The sequence below is a fragment of the Hibiscus syriacus genome, unplaced genomic scaffold (assembly GCF_006381635.1).
Source record: "Hibiscus syriacus cultivar Baekdansim isolate YM2019G1 unplaced genomic scaffold, ASM638163v2 tig00112698_pilon, whole genome shotgun sequence".
Taxonomy (NCBI): Eukaryota; Viridiplantae; Streptophyta; class Magnoliopsida; order Malvales; family Malvaceae; genus Hibiscus; species Hibiscus syriacus.
The window spans coordinates 43503-59777 of NW_024063386.1; the positions used below are offsets into that span (position 1 = coordinate 43503).

General features: G+C 33.5%; 1 pseudogene; it reads left to right on the forward strand.

Annotated features, from left to right (window-relative positions):
* Window positions 1-6426: 6426 nt before the first annotated feature.
* Window positions 6427-10092, forward strand: LOC120182606 (annotated as a pseudogene).
* Window positions 10093-16275: the final 6183 nt, after the last annotated feature.

The window sequence follows — 16275 nt, forward strand, 5'->3', positions numbered from 1 at the left end:
AGATTTGATTGATTGAACATAGTTATTTTTTTATAATATGAGTTGCCAATACCACTAGAGAAAATTAATTTAGCATTTTGAGTGTTTAAAATCAAATTTTAGCAATTTTAGTGCAGAGGGAATCGATATCCCCCTTGAAGGGGAACCGATTCCCCCCCACAGGGGAATCGATACCCCCTGAGGGTTTTGGTTATATCGCGCCCAGAATACCTCATTCTGCCTCAAACTCTTTCTCTCTTCCTCACGTCGTTCTCCTCTCTACTCTCTCCTTATCTCCATATTTCATCAAAAACACCGTTTTTAATTGGAATTACTTCAAATATCAACTCCTAAACCTGTTAGAATCATCAAAATCGTGCAAACTTCATCCAATCTCACTCTAATCCGAAATTCTTCAAGGTATTTTTCTAAAAACTTCTTTTTATCAATTTTTAATTTTAGAACTAATTTTAATTAGTTCTAGATTGAAATAGTGATCGGGCATTGATTGTTTAGTGTTTAGAAACTAGATTTTACAACTAATTTCATCAAAATCTCATAATTTTTCAATTAATTCTTGAATTTTTGAAATAAAAAAACAAAATTTTTTAATTAATTTCAAACTGTTGTGTTTTGATTTAATTATGTTGTTAGTATGAAAACTATACGTTTATTAATTTTCAAAACTTTATTTTTCAATAGTTTTCAAAAACTTTGCCCATTAGGATTGGTTTAGAGAACCTTGAGATATTGAGGACTTAATTGAGTTTTGGGATTGATTATATTGCATACATGTGTTTTAAAATTGCAGGTTATTCTTTCTATTCCGATTACCTTAAATCATGTCTCACAAACATTCTAGATCTTCCTCTAGTCGTTCTAGCCAACCTCCAAACTCACCTCCAAATCCTCCACCTATCCAACAAATTCCTAATCCCAATCCCGATGATCCAAACATGACCATTCTCAATTCTTGCTTCAATGAACCCAGTCGTAGACAAAATCTCTACTTTAGGCTTTGTCAATACTTTGAGTCCTACAAAATCCGGGAAGAACACATCCCATCTCTTCAAGCCATGTTAGACATCAATTTTCGACATCTTCCTACTCTTCAAGAGTGGAATTTTGATAAACTTTTGAGCTTGAACCAATAATCTACCATCAACTTGTTCGTATCTTCTACTCTAATGTCGTTTGCATTCAAAACTGGGAGAAAACCTTTACCACAGGAATTCGATCCTATCTTCTAGGACGATTTTTTCATCTTGACCCGGAATATATACCCAAAGCATTAGGATTAGATAATGACGGGTTAGACAATGAAAAACTGATGGTAGGATCTCAGTATAAATAAAGGGATAATACAAGTGTGTTAGATATTCACGACCGTTTTCTTCATCTCATGATCTCTTGGTGGTTTCGACCATTCGGAGGCCGTTGCTCTACTCTCTGAGCCATGGATTTATTTTGGCTACATTGTGTCCAAAATAATCTTAAAATCAACCTTCCACAGATTATCTTTTCTGAACTTGTCGAAACCGTAAATCTTGTTCCCAATAAGAAATTATGTTCTTCTTTAGTTTACGGTTGTATTCTTAGTAATCTGTTTAAAAAGGCTGGGCTTAAGGTTGGTCTTAATGCTTCCTTTCCCCTCAAAAACCAAATCAACCTCTTCTCTTTAACCAAATCGAGATGGAAGTTTAATGAAGAGACTGGTCTTTGGGTTTGTATTCATGAACAACCTTCGGAAGCCGATAACTCTGACGATGAGCAAGAACAGCACGAGGAAAAAGCTCCACCAGAGGAACAAGCATGACCAGAGGATCAAATGCCTCCATACTTTCAATCCTTTATAGAGACATTTGATTTCCGGTATGCATCCATGGATTCTCGCTTCACTTCCATAGAGTCTCATTTATCCACAATGGGAGCTCAATAATTGGAGATTCTCTGGGAGATGCATGCGAACAACGCTTCTATGAATGAACACATTAATGCACTCTCGCATGAGATGGCCACTATGCGAGCTCATTTTCCTCCTCTCGATCCTCCTACGGATGCTTGACTATTTGTCATGCTTTAGTACTTTGAAATAGGACTTAGAGATTATTGTTTCAACATTTTGAATGACTTTGGATTGTTTTTAATTTTGATTGTTGGATGTTGAATTTAGTTGATGTTTTATGGATGTTTGAACTTATATTTCTATATATTTGGTTTGGTTAAATTATTTATTATTGCATCATTTACATCATGTTAGATATATGACCAATTTCACCATATCACATTGTTTATGAATATTGATTATGAAACTAATGGCTAACGTTTCTCTTAATTGTGATCTTAACAGCTTAAGCTATATTTAAAATCTTTTAAAAGTCTTTTTGATTTAACAAAAAGGGGGAGAAATGTTAAAGTGTTTTAAAGGGGAGAAGTGTTAAAGTAAGGGGGAGTAATTTCAAAACTTGATTTCAAAATCTTAAAATTACTAAAATGTTTTGTTATATCAAAAAGGGGGAGATTGTTGAAAATATTTTGATATTTCGATATAAAAAAATTAAGTTAAATGAATTTAAGATTTTCCAAAAGATTTTCTAAAGTATATTCGATATAATTATTCAAATATCAAAATATTACTCCAAATATTTCAAATGTCATTTTTAATCCTTACTCAAGTGTAAAATTAAGTTTTAATCTTAAAATAATTTCAAAACAATTTTACAAAATATTTTGAACCATTTCAAAGCCAAAAATTTCAGATTGCTCATAGGGAACCGATTCCCCCCAAGGGGGTACTGATTCCCCCCTGAATGGTTTGGTTCCGAGAAAAACAGAATGCTCATAGGGAACCGATTCCCCCCAAGGGGGTACTGATTCCCCCTATTTAACGGTCGAAATATTTGAATTTTACACTTAGGGAACTGATTCCCCATGAGGGGTACCGATTCCCCCCACGCTCCAAGCTGTTTTATTAATTGATTTCACACTAAAACGACTCTATTGACTCCACTAATCATCCCCAACGTTTAGAATCATTTGAAGGTATATTTAAACAAGCTTAGAAGCCATTGATCAATAACAAGAAACAACAATCAACAAGAATCAAGAGAGAATCAAAGAGAAAGCATCAAACCTCAAGTTTGAGCATTTTCAAGCCTATTTCATTCAATATTCATTTTTGCTTTCAAGAACACTTATTGTGCTCAATTGTATTATTCTTGAGTGTTCTTTCTTTGTTCTAGAATTGTGCAAACATCTTGTATTGTGAGGATTTTCTTGTAAGTTTGCAAAATTTGTATTATTCTCTTTGGGAGAGAGTGTTCTCAAGAATTTGGGGTATAATTCTTGAGGGATTTGTAAGGTTATTCTTTATCCTCAAAAGAAAGACAAATTAGTGAATTTGTGGAAAATCCTTAGTGTGGATAGCTAAGGCAATGGACGTAGACTTTGGTTGAGAAAGTTGAACCACTCTAAATCGTTTGTGCAAATCTTTTTAATTTTCTGCAAAGCTTCCACCGAAATTTTTATTTGCCAATTCACCCCCCTCTTGGCCAACTCCATCGATCGATTAACTCAACATAAGGCTTCACCCACTTCTTTCACTAATCAAAATAAGGAAAAGAAGTTTCTAAATTAACTATGTAATGAAAATATGGATTTAGAATACTTTCAATAACCTAAATCTAACAAAAATGACCACTATAGCAAAACATTGTTTTAGCGACATTTTTTTAGTCTTATAGAGGCTTTTTTTAGTCCTAGAATCTTTAGATTTATTAAACCTCCCAAAACCCTATTTTGAAAACCATAGAGAAAAACTTGTAAAATGGGGTTTAAATTAAAGTTTGAAGAATTGTGATTCATAATCTTACCTTGGCTCAAGCTAACTAAGATTGGATTGCTTGAAGATTGGTTCTTGAAAAGAAGGGAAATGGAAAATTCTAGAAGGAAGAATGAGAAGAGTATTTGGTAAGTTAATTTTGGGGTTTGGTTCACGGGAATCTGATATAAAATGGGGGAAAGTTTTAATCTTCACTTAAAATGGGTAAACTACTCTTTAGGTCCCTACACTTTCATGCCCACAAGAAAATCATCGTCTTTCCTAATTCTTTTGGGTCCAACTCAGTGCAATTCCCAATAAACTTGGTCCAACCCATTCATTAAATCTTTTGGGCTCTAAAACGAGTCTCGGGTTGACCCGAACTACTAACCCAGGTTTCGAGACATTATAAAGAGAAATGTCATTTTTTCCCTAAAAAGTGATTGATAAATTTGATATATTTGTTTTGATAGGTGTAAAATAGTAGGACATGTAAGGGTAAAAGAAAATATAAATGTTACTTCATTATATGTCGACTTTTCTTGTAGGACATTTTGAATAAATAATTTTAAAAATTAAAATAGACACGTTTAATAAGACAAAGGAAGTAGTAATTATAGAGTCGGTAAAAGTAAAATTGTGAAAATAAACCATTGGAATAAAAACATAGGAAACGCATAAAAGTAAGCTAGGATTTTTTATCAACATAAGATGCATTCATTTAAAAGAAAATAAATACATAGATTAATAATTATAATCTTAAAACAAATCCTTTCTTTTTCATTTTCACACTTCATTCAAACAATAAATGTTTTTTTTATTGGATCAAACAATAAATGTTTGAATTTTGTTCCTTTTGTTATATTATTCTTTATTAATTTAAGAGTGATTATAAGATAGTATATGCTTAAAATACAATCGATTTATTTGATAATGAATGCTTAAACACTTCTGATATACGTTGTGTTTGAGCTCAAGATATTTGAAAATAACAACAATCCCTTTAATCACTAGAGTAGTTTGATTTATGCTTTTGCTTTATTAATTTTAGGGTAAACTATGCATTTAATACCTAAACTATCATTTTTGGTCCATTTTAATACCTAAACTTTCAATTTTTCAAAATCGTACCTAAAGTTTAGTTTTTGTTTCGTTCTAGTACCCGTGTTCAGAATTTAACATTAAATTTTGAAAACAATTGAAAGTTTAGATACTGAAACGAACCAAAAGTGATAGTTTATGTACTAAACGTGTTAAGTTTTTAATGATGGGGTACTAAAATGAAACAAAAACCAAATGTTAGGTATGCTTTTTGAATTATTTTTAAAGTTTAAGGATATTTAAACTAATCAAAACTAATAGTTTATGTATTAAATACGTACTTTACCCTTAATTTTAATAAGATATCTTTTAGCGTAAAGATGTATTTTCAATAGAAAGATTTTGTACAACATTTGTTGGGTACAATTTTGTGCATTTAACATTAAAGAATACTTAACCTTACATATATTTCAATTATTATTATTATTAATAAAATATTTTAGAGATGGTTTGTACACTTAAAATAGGATAAGACTTGAATTCGACGGATTTTGACTTAATCAGATTTTATTGTGTTGAGTCTTTTTCTAATTTCAGGTTTGGATTTAGGGTAAAAACTACCCAATTCGACCCGACCTAACTTAAAAATAATATAATTATACATTATATATTAGGGATAATTACAATAATACTTGTCTATATATTATTATTTTTTAATTGCATCCATATTTTTATTAAAAAATTAATATTTTTTTACAAGTATATTTATTTAGAGTTGGGTCGGGTCAGGTCAGGGTCGAGTTTTATGTAAAAAAAATAAGTCAAATGAAGTCACCCTAAATCTGAATTGAATCAAGTTTTAAGTGGAAAATATAAAATTTTCAGAGTAGGATTTACCTAAACTCGACGTACGTCCATCCATAATACTGCTTAATCACTAGAAAATAAAATCACCGACTTAAACATTATTAATTTAGGTGCTTTAATTTGGATATTGACTTTAAATTTAAAAATATTTAAATGAATTTAAACCTACATTGAGTCTAAATCTAAAACGTGTAAAAACAATTTATAATTTATATATGGTACAGCCTTCAATAATAATTGCACATCGAATTTATTAATCCATCTTTGGAACGAAAACCCTAAGGCTGAAATACACTTTATGTAGCCTAGGTTGGAGACTAAAATGGAACCTCAAAGATTATTGATTTACTGAGACTGCAATTTACAATGTTGTAAAAATACTTTTAAAGCCATTAATAAATACTCTTGTTTTGTTAATGGTGGGTGGTTGTGTGACTGATGTCAAACTATTTCCCCGAATCCATGTAAAGCTTAGGAGACCTTTCTTTCCCCTTCCTCGCTCATCAAAAAAACGATAGATATGGATGGTGGCCACTTTGTCAGCGAGCAAACACGAGAAGTGATCAACTCATACTTTTACTCTTCGTCCTCTCTCCTTTTGGGATGAAGTGTTAATCAATTCAATTCCCGCCTGGGTTTTGGCTATGGAGAGATAAAGTTAGGCCGAACTACTTTCCTTCCCCAAAACGAAAAACAAATGTAATTATGTATGGTTGTTAATGGCCTATTGCTCCATCGTTGCACTATCAATCCCTCCGACTCAAGTGCTCGACCTTGGAGTTGAGGTTCTTTGAAATTCAATCACTTCCTTACCCAAAAATAGGAGAAAAAACGAAACATCAAAGAGAACCGAGTTTTTCTCATTCGTCTACTAATTGTGCTAAAATGATAGAACCCAGTATTTCTGTCACCCTTATGCATCGATTTACTGTCTACCTTTTGATGCCACGAACTTTGTTTTTATCTGGAACTTCTTTGAGCTGAGATTTTAATTGCTTCTCTAACTATATGAGTTTTTCAGATTATACTGTTCGGAAGCTTTCTCAATACTGTTCGAAACCCACACTGCCTTTTTATTCTAGCTTCACTCGAGCAGCATACAGTGCTTTAATTTCTTCAACATCATCATAGCTGCGGAGAAATACAGGAGACCTCTCGTGTATCTTTTTCGAAATCAAGTGCCTGCAAAGACAAAACATGAGCAAAATATTAGCCATTTTACAGCAGCAGCATTAAGCTGCTGACTTCATTAAGACTGTAATGTGTTTCCGGCTGATGTTCATTATAACTGTGAAACTTTCAGTAAAACCAGAACCATTTCTTTAACACGGCTAATATGATAGCTTTATCAGTCATTAGATCAGCTTGATAACAAAATGGTTTGATGTAAATACCCGTCGCTTTCCGGTGAATGCCTGACCTCCAGCTTGTTCCATCAAGGACGACATCGGAAAGACCTAGTAGCAGGGGCGGATGCACTTGGCACCCTAGGGGGCCAAAAGGTCACATGCAGCCTCTGACGGCACAAATATGCAAGTAAAAGGACCTGGTTCAGATGTTCTTTGTGTAAGTGTTTCTAATGCTCCAAGTACTTCAAGTCACGGTTCTACACCAGATGACTATGATGCTTTAGTGGATGTCTATATATGGGGTGAGGTTATCTGTGATAGTGTTGCGATGGTTTTGGCTGATAAGAACACCAATTATTTGAGCACAAGAGCAGATAGGCTTCTTCCAAGGCCTTTAGAGTCTAATATAGTTTTAGATATACATGATGTAACTTGTGGGGTCAAGCATGCTGCTCTAGTTACAATGCAAGGTGAAGTTTTCACAGGGGGTGAAGAATCTGGTGGACGACTTAGTCATGGTGTTGGGAAGGAGGTCATTCAACCTCATCTTGTAGAATCACTGGCTATTACTAGTGTCGGTCTTGTTGCATGTGGACAATTTCATACTTGTACCATTACAATGGCTGGGGAACTTTATACATGGGGAGATAGAACTCACAATGCTGGACTTCTTGGTCATGGTTCTGATGTCAGCCATTGGATACCAAAGAAGAGTTCAGGTTCTCTTGAGGGACTTCAAGTTGCTTCAGTAACATGTGGTCCTTGGGATACAGCCTTGATAACATCAACATGACAGCTGCTTACTTTTGGGGACGGAACATTTGGTGTCTTGGGCACGATGACAGAGAAAATGTTTCATATCCCAGAGAAGTAGAGTCTCTTCAGGATTGAGAACAATTGCTGTGGCATGTGGAGTGTGGCATACTGCTGCCGTTGTTGAGGTTATTGTCACTCAATCTACTATTAGTGTTTCATCAGGAAAATTATTCACACATGGGATGGGGACAAAAATCGTCTTGGACATGGAGACAAGGAACCCCGGTTTAAGCCCACGTGTGTTGTTGCTGGTGCTCAGTATGTATCTCTATTAAGGGGATGGGCCTTCTGGCGATTGAGTTGATGAAATTCTGATGATTATGGATATGTTATAGGTCGAGACCTCCAAGAATCAGAGCTTCAAAAATCAACAAAGAGAGCCGAGGAAGCTGTGGCACTGGCTGCAGAGGAGTCTGTTAAATCTGAAGCTGCTAAGGAAGTTACACGGTCGATAACAGCACAAGTTATTTTCTGCTTTATTTTGTTCTCTTCTTTTGAAATCTGTTTCCTTTAACTTGCGAAGCAATCCTAACAAATACTCATGATATACCATAGCGGTTTAGTTAACATTCTGAGCTATTGAAGATGATTGAATGACTCCTATCATTGTCTTATATGTTAAAAAATACTTTAACAACACTGGCTTTTTCTTTGCCATTTTCAGTTTTCTCCTTCTAAGTCTCTAAAGGATTTATTTATATTTACTTCCCAGCTCAAGGATATGGCTGAGAGGTTGCCTCCTGGAGTTTGTGACACTGAGAACATTAAACCAGCCTACGTTCCGAATGGCTTGGAGAAAAATGGAGTTCACTATGCAGATGCAAATGGAATAGAACATTTGAGATCTGATTCAATTGGTGGCTCTTTCCTGGCTTCTGCCTCAATCAATGGTCATTCAGATACCAGATTGCTGAAGGGTACTGCAGATTTGCAGGCAGGAAACATTAGTGTGTCAGATGCTGTTGATGAAAGAGAATCTGGATTTTCCAAGAGAGCCAAAATGGTATGAAATATAGAAATTCTGCATCAGTAGGTACTAATGGGTAATTTTATATTAAAAATTTCAAATAAATAATTATTTAAAAAAATATGATCATCCAAAAATTATTTGGAAGAATAACCCCAAATCATCCATACCGAACTACCTCGTGGCCTGTAAATCGCGTGTTAAATCCCCGCGCCCTCTAACACGTGAGATACATCCGACGTGGGCACATTTTTCAAGTAAGCCAATAAAATAATTAGATAAAATGACCTCACGCATTGCGAAGCGCGAGATAGCCTTTATGATCCAAAATATCGCGAGATTTATGAGGAACCTCGTGGCCTGCAGAGCGCGAGGTTCTTTCGAATTCCGTACAACAACCTAATTTAAAACGTAAAAGTTAAATGAATATAACAAATAAATATAATAATAATAATAATAATAATTAATTATTAAATATAATAAATAATTAAAATAAAATAATATAAATATAGTAATTTAAATAGGTATTTTATAAAAAAAATTATAATATATTTTGTAAATTTTGAAATAATGAAAATTATATGTGTAAAATATTAAATATAATAAATAATTAATAATATTATAATTATAATATATTGTGAAATTAAAAGATAAAATCTTGTAACAATCTCGTGTCTTGCAAATCGCGTGGCACTGGGAATGGAATAAATTTCGCGTGTTTTCAACGTATCTCGCTTCTTGCAGATATTGAGTTGCATTTAAAATCGCGCTTCCCGAGTGAGAGAAGGGCTATATATAGGGCCATTCACTTCTATTCATCTCCACACTCATCAATTTCAAATATTCAAAGATTTCATATCATGGCGGCGTGTCTATTAAACATATTCAATTATTGGAGGCGAAATGATGAGATAAATTAATTAATATTATTTTGTATTTTTACTATTTATTTATTTAGTTTATTTGTTTTGGTATTTAAATATTTTTTTAATATTTATATTTCGTAGAGATATGAACGTGTATTAGAGTGACATATAAATCGTGTGACACCGCCCGATGCGGATATTATTGACTATTTATATTTAGCGGTTTTCAGATATAGCAGTAGTATAACTGCTGACGGTGTGAAGTTGCATCCTCCACTTATAAATGAGTTGGTGGAAAGATGGAGACCGGAGTCGCACATGTTTTATTTACCGCGTGGGGAGGCTGATAAGATAGCATTTGAGCTATCTCGAGAAACAGAGAAATGAACAAATGAGAGTTAGAACTCTCTCCAATTTCATTAACAAAGGCTTGATCTCTCTTGAGCTAGAGAGTATCTATTTATACATGAGGAATATGCATAACTAACTCATAACAAACCTAACAGATTGTAACTAAACAATAACAGAAAATTTCATCCATGCACTCATATGCATGTGATCATAACACTAACATTCATCCTACACTCTCAATCTTCAGCCTTTGCTTCAGTCTTTACTTCAATATTCCCTCTGTAGCCTCAACCTTGTAAGCCTCTAGAGAGCTGAGTGACCAAGAGTTTGTGTCTATGCTTAAGGAAAGAAGGTGATGAGAGTGGTTTTGTGAAGACATCTGCAACCTGCTCATAAGCAGGAACCTCATTGACTTGCAGTTGACCAACAACAACCATTTCTCATACAAAAAATAAATCAAGCTCAACATGCTTGAATTTTGAATGCAGAACGGGATTGGCACAAACCGCAACCGTGCTAGAATTGTCACACCACAAGGTAGCCTCGCCATGTGGAACAACAAACAACTCCTGCAGTAATGATTCAATCCAAATGATATCCGTAGCTGCAGAAGCCACACTCCTGTATTCAGCTTCAGCCGTGGATCGAGCAACCACCTGCTGCTTGCGTGAACTCCACGAAACAAGATTTCCACCAAAGTAGACACAATAGCCAGATGTGGAACGCCTATCATCAGGGGTCAGATCCCCAATCTGCATCTGTAAAACCAGTCAGAGACATTCGCGAAAATGCAGTAAATCGTAAACCAAAATCATATGTTCCTTGAAGATAACGTAGAATCCTCTTAACAGCCTGAAAATGACTATTGAGAGGTAATTGTATGAACTGGCATACCTTATTTACAGCAAACGCAATGTCTGGCCTAGTAACCATAATATACTGAAGGGCCCAACAATACTTCTATATTGAGCCGTATCTTCAACAAGTTCCCCAGCACCAGCTGACAACTTACAATTAGAAACCATCAGAGTTGGGAGGCTCTTTGCCTCAACAAAACCGTGCTTATGTAATAACTCATGAATGTATTTTTGTTGGGTCAAGACAACACCATCAGCATCATGACACACCTCTATACCAAGAAAGAACTAAGCGAACCAAGATCCTTCAACGAAAAACGAGTATTCAGTTTTTCAATAACACACTGAACCTCACTAGCATCACTCTCTGTCAAGATAATATCATCTACATATATGTAGACAACACTATTTTCTGATTTTCTAACAAACAAAGAAGAATCAGATTTAGACAAAACGAACCTTTCAGGTACTCTCGAAGGCTCTCAAACCAGGCCCGAGAAGCTTGTTTCAAGCCATAAATTGCTTTATGCAGCTTGCAAATTAAATCACCACCAGGATTGGCGAATGATACCATGATAAAATAGCATTTGAGCTATCTCGAGAAACAGAGAAATGAACAAATGAGAGTTAGAACTCTCTCCAATTTCATTAACAAAGGCTTGATCTCTCTTGAGCTAGAGAGTATCTATTTATACATGAGGAATATGCATAACTAACTCATAACAAACCTAACAGATTGTAACTAAACAATAACAGAAAATTTCATCCATGCACTCATATGCATGTGATCATAACACTAACTGAGGCAACTATTACCCTGCAAGATGTTGCATTTCATCTGGGAATGACTATTGATGGAGTAACAATTACTGGTGTTGTCGGCGCCCCTAGAAACGTATGTGATGTATTACTCAGAATTAATCCACCTGATGATGCATGCGATGGTAAAAAAATATAAATTAAATTTTTGGATGAAAATTTTACGAACCTACCCCATAATTTGGAGCATGAAGTGAAGAAGGTAAATATAAATGTTTTTATCTATGAATATTTATTAATATTTCAATTTATTTATTTAATTTTTTGGAAACTAGGTAGTTATATTATTTTATTAATTTTTTGAAGCGATTTGCTCGTGCGCATATACTACGAGTTATTAGGAGGATTTTAATGCAGACAAATTCCGAAATAAGGTGCATCTGATGTGTTTGAATCATTTGCAAAATTTGAGTGATTCAAAAAATATAAGTTGGGGGTCGGCAGTTTTGGCATTTTTGTTCCGACAGCTTTGTAGAGCCTTAGATCCGACGAAAAATGTCATTGGATGGTGTTTATTGTTGTTGTAGTCGAGGGCCTGGATGTGAATGTCATTTTTATGCCCGATCCTTAAAACTTAAGAAGTAAAAAATAATTTTTATCTATTTTTTATAACATTATTAACAAATAATACAATTTTACTGTATTAAATGATAGGTGGACTGATGAAACCTCTGACACTCACTTACCAACACATCAACGAGATTTCAGACTCTTGATCGATAACCATTTTTCTTCCTCGTTTTGTTTTCTCTTTTTCATTTTGTTTTTGATTCCCCCTCTTGTTTTCTTTTTAGGGTCGCCCATCTGTAATTTAGTTTCTTCCATTTGATTTGTGGGCATTTAGCTTGTATTGTAAGGTATATAAAATCATCAATTGTTAGATCGTAGATACTCCTTGCATGAAATTTTTTAACAGTACCAAAGTTGAATTAACATGAGGAATTGATTCAAACTTTAGGCATATGATCTTCCATTTACAGTTACCACATCAGAATTCTGTTTCAATTATACTATGCTAAATCTTGCTATTTATTAGTGGATTAATAACAAATAACATTTTGATAGTTGCATATCAATTTTAAGCGTCCATTATCATTGTGAATTATTTTACAGTTTATTATTTCTGCCAACTAAACCGAATTTAGCATTACGTAATATTAAAACATATGCAGATAATTATCCTTATGGGTGAAGAGCTGATCTAATTTTATCACCCAATTAAGTCTAAGGGGGAAATGAGGTGAAAATGCTGGCCATTTTCGAGAAATACCATGAAGATAAGAAAATGATAATTTTTAAAGGTTCTATTGAATCTGATTTGCGTTTGTAATAGTTTTTCACGTCGCTCGAATTTGATTTGCGGTTTGTCAGTGGTCTTTCAATAGTTTGATCCCCTTTTGCGGTTCATTTGCCGATGTGATCAGATTGGTTTGTATCTATCTTTATTCGAGTTTCTTGTTAGATTTAATCTTTCCTTATATGATCCTTATGTGATCATAAGTTGTTAGTTTTATTTCAATGTTTAAAAGAAATTTTCTTAATTATGTTCTTAATTTGCGATTCTGATTTTTTTGAATAAAATTAGTTGGTTTTATCCCCGAAAAAATTACGAGATTACAGAGAAAAATATCCAATTAATGATGTCATCAATCCATCATCCACATTTAGTTAGGTTTGTAATTCTGAAATGGAAGAGAAAAATGCGAAGAAATTGTCTGAAAAGAGTCGAATGATATCAACATAAAACTAGAAAACAAACACGATCCATGGGCCACAATTGTCAGAGCATGACTAAGTATCATATTTTGTCAACAAACATAAATTTATAAGATTTGATTATCTAGTGCTTATAAAACATTTGCCAAACTACTATTTTAGGATAACCTTTTATATTTATGAAATACAGCATTTTCTTATTATTTTAAATAATCATATGAATAATAATTTTGATCCATATTATTAAAAAAATTACATTTTCGAACTAATAAATTCAATAATCTATTTATTTTGAGAAAATTCAGGAAGTGTTGGTTCAAGTCAACCAAGTGACCGACACTGAGATGGTAGCTTAAAAATGTTGCTGAAATTTTGGTGGGCAGTTTGTGAAATGATTAGAGAACTTTGTATTATTGACATAGCATTCTTTTGGGGTCTAACTAACCCTCTTGAATTTTCCCTCTTACACCCAAAGTATACTCCATTAACAACCTTTGACCTTCCCATGTCCCATGGTGGTGGCTACCACCTTATTTTACTTAGTCTCATGCTATACTTTGTTTAATTTCAGACTCAGTGCCCCTTCCTTCGAAATTTTACAAAATAATTTTTCTCATCTTACTCTCATACAAAAATCAACAAGTCCAAGATATATTTCAAACAGACTCGTCTCAAGAAATATATAGGCCCTATATTACTTTATTAGAATGAGGTCCCTAAAATATATTATAATAAAGCGAGGTTGAAAAATATCAAAAATTTAAGAAGGTTGAAATTAGGATGGACATAAATAAATAAAAATGTTTGTTTGTTAAACACCAAATTTTAGTACCTTATGACATATCACATGGTACATTTGCCGATGTACCTTGATTTCGAGCAATTCAATATTTTTTTTTAATAAAAGAGAGTGTAATTTAAAATTAGAAAAAAATTATAAGTGTTGTTTTTCAAACTTAAACTTTGACTTTAAATATAATCAAATTTTATATAACAAACAAATCTTTAAATATAATTAAAATTTATATAATTATTTAATGTTAATATTTTTTAGAAAATATTTTTTATTAAGATAATTTGATTATAAAGTAATATTTGCTCTAAATATTTCCAATCATTTGGCAATGAACGCTCAATCACCCTGCTAAATCTGCTGGTATTTAAACCCTGACCTCTATAAAAAAAATAATTCTTTTATTTTTTTAGAAAATACTTACTAACAAATCACTCACACTTTCTTAATAATATCTACATTTCAAATGAAACAAATATCCAATAAACACTTTTTACTTTATTTATTAAACTTGAAAGCAAGAGAAGACTTGTGGGAGGGTGATTACCTCACCAAAGTAAGAAAATAACGAAGATCTTGAGAAACAAACAAATAATTAAAGGTTATTTTAAAAAAAATAATTAAAGGATATCATTATGACGTTCATTAAGGATAAAATTACTTTGATAATGTTTTTTAAAAAATAATATAAAATGATAGCATGTGATTTGACTTAAGTATGGATATCATTATGACGTGATGGCCGCGTAACAAATGAGCATTTGCACGTATCTATGGTTTGGTTGAACTCAGCTGCCTCAACCTCCCTCTGACCTTGTTTTCTTTCTTTTCTATCTTTTCGGTGTAAAGAAAGCTTAGTTTGAATAAAAGATTTATTGGATCATAGATTTTAACACATTTTTAACAAATCATTTTGATTTCACTCTGAAACTTGTTTGAATTTCAGAGGATGAAGAACTACTAGTAAATTTGCAATTTGCATTAACAAACAAACAAAAAGGTGTTCATACCAAGAAAAAAACCGAGGATATCTTAAAAATAATCCACAAAAAGAAGAAAAGAGTACCCACCAATTCATCTATTAATTTAACCCCATCTTCGTCTTCATTTCCATGCCATGGGCATCGATATTCATTCCTATGTATCTGTCTTTGTTGGATGATGTTCATGGGAATGTTGCTGATGAACTTTGTAACCCAACGTCATTGTGGTTCCTTGAGGGAGCAGAAGGTGGGATGGGGATTGTTTTAGGCAGCGTACCGTAGAAGCTTCGTGGTGAATTAATCCGATGAGCTGACTTTGGGTTCATCTTGAACATATGAGAATATCTTGATGATGAACCATGGACTGCTGCTGCTGCTCCAAGCAAAAAGATGAACAACCACAGAAGCAGAAGCAGAAGCTTTCTGATGGCCATTGAGTGGGTTTAAGAATGCAAGAAAGGATGAAATCCCAGAAAGAGAGGAGTGGTTGTTACGGTGAACGAGGGACTCCACTATTCATTGCGTGGGACAAACTACAAAAGATGACACCCCCCCCCAATGTAATTACTAATGATATTATATAAATGATAGGGGTTTGGTATGGAGGCCACTGTTTGGGGCTGCCTTGTGTAACAAGAATATGATTTCAAGTTGTGAATACATAAACACGATACACGTAAATGCTGCTGAGGCCTCAGTCTTCACGTGGACATCCCCATGACTAATAAGGATCAATTAATGAAATCGTGTTCTTTTAATGTTTTTAAAGAGCGTCTTCAAGTTTCAAGTTCCACGCTAATCATATCACAGTTGTAATACGACGGTTGTAAAGTTATTGTCCTGTTAGAGTTTCATTTCTCAGTGTCAAATTATTACTTTTGCTCATTTAAATATAGTTTAGGGGTTTGAAACTTGATAAAACATGCTTGAATAATTACTTAAATTTGTAATTCGGTACATATAATTTTTTGATAAGAAAATAGGGTTTCGTAGCATTGATATCGTGGAGATTAATGTCAAATCATTTTCACTTGCCAAAATTTCGTATCAT